Here is a 4520-nt window from a genome sequence, read left to right as displayed (position 1 = left end):
AGCAGTAGTGGAACCCGATATTTTTAGACATGTAAAAGAAAAGCATCCTAACCTTGGTTGTACAGCAATAACTCATCTCAGTTGTTTAGCTTCAAAATATCAGGCTTTTCTAGAGCTCAAGAATGTTACTTACTTTACATTCAAGTATTCAACTCCAGCATTGCTAATGTCGACGTCAACTAGTGTAAGAGTGCTTGTTTGAAGGATTGTTCCTGTAAAGCAGCTAAATTTCAGTATGGATTGGATCCCGTGAAAGGGGATTGCTCACTACTGTCCAATGTCTTGTCTTTGATGGACCTTGATCCAAACGAGTTCGGCCATTATTCAAGTGTGTATCTCGAAGTGCAGAACATACACAAGTGACCTGGCTATGTCTTAACTCTTCCCAATTCGTTATCTGTTCTTACTGCCAATAAAGTTTTGCAAAGAGTAAGAAAAAATGTCTTTCTATAACAAATTGTTTTGTCATCTCCATAGCTTACATAAATCTGTCGAAAAAATGTCACATAAATAATGTATATATTATGTTTTATCAAGATTACTTTATTTAGTACTCTATGACAACAATCTGTACTGACACCAGAGTTGAATACGATATAGACCATAAAAGCGCATCTCCAGAAATACTACTAAATGCACCATTTTTTGTCTTTCGTTGAACAAAGCCGAGACACTCTCTCGTGCATGCACCATCCCTATAAATAATAAAGCCATTATGATAATTCTAGTATGCGGAATATATGTTCTGAACGGGGGAAGATAGAACTATTGTATGATTTTTATCTTATCCCCTATGTTCGTCTGTCAGGTAAATTGTATGATGTGCAAATGGCAACTGTGCAAGGTTTAGCCTATCGTATATCTCTCGTGCTTGATAAACAAAGGTGCGGGTTCGAGGCTCATTGCAGGCAAATGTGTTCGTGAGTGTTTAAATTTCAAACGAGAACTGTATCTGGATTGGATTGGGATACATCTGATTACCAAGACATGTGGATTTAGTAGAAAAGAAAACAGGATAGTAAAATGCACCAAGCATGCTGTGTGCGCCTTGAAAACTGTGAGCAACATTTGCATATTTAAATTTTTATTGTTCAACAAGTGAACTGAATCAAAATCAGTGTACTAGAGAGTTGAAGAAAAGACACTAGTTTCGCTATAAATTTGTGTAAACCCTATGTTCATTGATCATATTGTTCAACATGGGCGTCAACTTTGTTTCAAGTGTTCTCATTCTTTCCTTTATATTCTTCATTTTTCACTCTCAAAATCTGATATCTGCTCAACCATATGATTATCCAACAGCAAAACTCTCTACTTCATGGTTCAATCATCTTTCTGCTCCTCCACATACCGTTCACTTTGGTGATGGTTCAATTGTAACACCGGTTCTTTTAAGAGGAACATTAGGCCAGAGATTTGCTTGTGGCTTCTACTGTAATGGAAAATGTGACTCTTACCTTTTCGCCATCTTTCTTGTTCAAACAAACAGCATTTCCCATATTGTATCCCTACTGTTTCATTTCCGCAAGTTGTTTGGTCAGCTAATCGAGACCATCCTGTTAAAATCAACGGCGACTTGCAGCTCACCTCAGAAGGTGATTTGGTCTTGCGAGATGCTGATGGTTCTGTAGCTTGGTCTTCTAAAACTGCTGGAAAATCTGTTGCTGGTTTAAACTTAACTGACACGGGAAATCTTATACTTTTTCAACAAACAAAGGCAGTGGTTTGGCAATCTTTTGATCATCCAACGGACTCTTTGGTTCCGGGACAGACGCTCACGGAAGGGCAGAAGCTAATTGCAAGTGTTTCCAAGACTAATAGTAGAGTTGGTTTATACTCTCTTGTGGTGAATGATAAAGGCCTATTTGCTTATATACAATCCAATCCTCAACCATACTATGACTTTTATCTTTCTGGTGTGGAGAAGAGGTAACAAGCCAAATTATGTGAAGTTCCTAAATGGAAGCCTGAATTTTTATTTACACACGTCAGAGCCAAGCGAGCCAACTCATACCATTCATATTCCACCAGCATCATCAGAGCAGTACATGAGACTAGAATCAGACGGGCATTTGAGAGTATATGAATGGAAATACAAATGGGAAGTTTCAGCAGATGTTCTTACAGGGTTTTCAGGTGATTGTGGTTACCCTCTTGTGTGTGGGAAATATGGTATATGCTCGAACGGACAATGTAGTTGTCCTGGATCAAGCAGTAAGCACTGTGAGATATTTTCGACAAGTCAAAGAAAGTATCCTAATCTCGGCTGTGCTGAAATAACCCCCCTGAAGTGTTCAACTTCAAAATATCAGAGTTTTATAGAGCTCAAAGATGTGGCGTACTTCACATTTAACTTTAGCATTGCTAACACTAATGTGAACAAGTGTAAGAGCAGTTGTTTGAAGGATTGTTCTTGTAAAGCAGCAATATTTCGTCATGGATGGGGTTCTAAGCAAGGTGAGTGTTTTCTACTGTCTGAGGTCTTTTCTTTAATGGACCATGATTCGGAAAAGAAGCACTATAACTCAACTGTGTATCTCAAGGTGCAGAAGAATAGCATCAAGAGATCTGCCTTCATCAACTGAAGCTTCGGATTAGAGCAATATTTTCTAAAGATCATAAAAGTTCAATAATTTGTCGAAAAATGATCATGTCACATAATTATCACTATCTGTACTTTTCTATTGTAATTGTGTCATACAATGTTTTGTGATCAATGAGGTTGAGCAAAGACATTCTACTTACTATTGTTGGGGTATTCTCAGAGGCTTATATGTGTCTGCTAATTTCTGGTGACAATGTTTCAAATGTTCAAGTTTTAGCGCTGGCAGATGAGTTGGTGTTCAAATGTATGTAGTGCAGATTGGTATTCAAAGATCCGAGTACATGCTAATTGGAGCTCTGCCCGAAACTCAAAACTCGACCCGGCGTAGCTCTGATCTCGTTTCAAATTTACATATAAATTATATTTAAAATTTATTTTCATTATCTAAAAATCAAATTTTAATAAAAAAAATTGTGTGTTGAGCTCACGAGGCAAATCAGCTCGTCTATTTAAACTAGCCGAGTTCGTTCAAATTTCAGCTTGTTTGACTTAACGAGCGACCCGATTCATCAGTTTAGCGACCCCACATTTTCAATTTCAGTTAAAAACTTAAAAAACTCCAGAAAAGTACCCGTCGAATATAAGCCCGCTCTTGCTATATATTTGTCAAGAAAAGCCCAAAGACCAAGAGCTTGGTTTTTAGGACTCTTGTAAATCCAGGCCTACCAATCTGCATTTGGGCCTAATTGTCCACCACTCGATGGTTGAAATGTTGTCTGATAATTTTGTAAATCAGATTGTACAAGATCAAGATTCATGGTTAAGACTAAGACAAATATAAAAATTCCATTGTCAATACACCAAAGAAAAGTCCTCTGGTTACTCTAAAATTTGCCACAAAATTATTGAAATGTCTCTTCCAAAATTTGTAAATAGATTGTATGGGTGCATTTTATTTTAATTTTAGAAATAATGGTCGAAGTTTTAATAATTATATTAAAATTTTAAATCATTATTACTAATTGTCTTTTCTCGTAAGATTTTCCTTACAAACATTTTTAGATGAAAATAATTATAAAATTTTCTTAACATTAAGTTTTTATGGCCGGGAAGTTTAACTTACCTAATAAACTAATCAATCAAATAAACAAATGAAAATTACTAGAATAGATTAGTCAAATAATTTTAATTTTATAATGGGTTATTAAAAATACAAATATTTAAGTTTTTTGTCCAATTTTGGTATCTTTTAAAAAAAAATTGCGGAAATAGAGTTTGAGCCAAATCAGCCACAATGTAACCTCCTTTTTTCATTTGTTGAAAATAATTGAAGCTTTTTTAAAGGCTACTTTTAAATTAAGTAGTTCAATTTGTTAATTAATGTATCACGCGACCCAATGATTTTAATTTTTAAATTTTGAAATTGTATTGTGGTTATTGATTTACAATTACGGTTGCAATTTTATATAATGCGTTATTTCAAAAAAATCACAAATGTTGTACTTCTTCATATTTTTATAAAAAGAATTGTATTTTAACAAAATACATAAAAGACTTATGTTTGCAAAAAAATATAATAGGGAATTTATCAGGAATATCCATATTTTCAAGATTATTTTTAAAAAACATTAAAAGTTGTAATGAGGTTGCAGAGGGGTTCCTCGAAATTATAATTGAGATTGCAAATGTTTATGTTAATGTTGGAATGTATTTTTAAAAATATATTCCGCAATTTAAATATATTTTAAAAAAACCCAAATTATGACCTTCACTATTTTATTATGAATAATTACAGAGATCCCAAATTAATAACCAAAATTAATCTCAAATGCTGCATATATTTTGATCTACTTGGTTAAGAATCAAATAATAATCAAGTCGTACATTCACATATATCCTTTACAATTTGTGATACCTTTCATTTCATCCATTTCCAAACCACCGGGAGGTTTCCGCTTCAAATGCTTTCTTTTTA

At 34.2% G+C, this 4520-nt stretch overlaps 1 pseudogene; it reads left to right on the top strand.

Annotated features, from left to right (window-relative positions):
* The first annotated feature begins 1199 nt into the window (after nt 1–1199).
* LOC141665382 (EP1-like glycoprotein 2) lies at nt 1200–2589 on the top strand (annotated as a pseudogene).
* Nucleotides 2590–4520: the final 1931 nt, after the last annotated feature.

Source organism: Apium graveolens, chromosome 6 (genome assembly GCF_009905375.1).
Source record: "Apium graveolens cultivar Ventura chromosome 6, ASM990537v1, whole genome shotgun sequence".
Lineage (NCBI taxonomy): Eukaryota > Viridiplantae > Streptophyta > Magnoliopsida > Apiales > Apiaceae > Apium > Apium graveolens.
The sequence above is the reverse complement of the archived record's forward strand: the minus strand, read 5'-3'. Positions and strand labels throughout refer to the sequence as shown.